We start from the raw sequence: 656 nt of genomic DNA on the forward strand, positions 1-656 counted from the left end.
CCCTCTCTCCCCTTCTTTTTTTATGTCTCTCTCAGACACACACGCAGACACACATCCATTTTCTCTCTCCATAACACACACACATTTCCTTCCTGCTTGCTGCACACTCATACATATATATGTATGTCTATCTGTGCATGTTTGTATTAATATATATAGGCACACACACCTCATCTCTCCTCTACAAACACTGTTACTGCCACTCCTTCTCTGACAACCAGACACACACCAACGAAGAGATGTACACACAAACAGGCACGTACTCATAAACAAACACACACACACCCTTTTAAACACACTCACACCTCATCTGCTCTCACGCACATGCTCGCGTCTCCTGCAGTTCAACACACACACACACATACACACACACACACACACACACACACACAAGCAATCTCTCTCACTACATCCAAAATCATGACACGTATCAACGTATCAGAGCTTACAGTATATGAAGTATTTTCCCAGCCTGCATCATAAACTACTTACTTCTAGAATTTGCGAGTTATTCTGTCATTAATTAGCCAAACACAACTCCAAGACTGTTTGAGATATGTTTACTTCACTGGAAAAATTTAACAACTAGGCATTAAGGAAAAAGTTTTTGCAGCGAAGAAATAGAAAATTTGAAAGAAAGTTTCTTGGCAAGGAAC

The sequence above is a fragment of the Poecilia latipinna genome, unplaced genomic scaffold (genome assembly GCF_001443285.1).
Source record: "Poecilia latipinna isolate Pla-1442-1.1 unplaced genomic scaffold, P_latipinna-1.0 Scaffold237, whole genome shotgun sequence".
Taxonomy (NCBI): domain Eukaryota; kingdom Metazoa; phylum Chordata; class Actinopteri; order Cyprinodontiformes; family Poeciliidae; genus Poecilia; species Poecilia latipinna.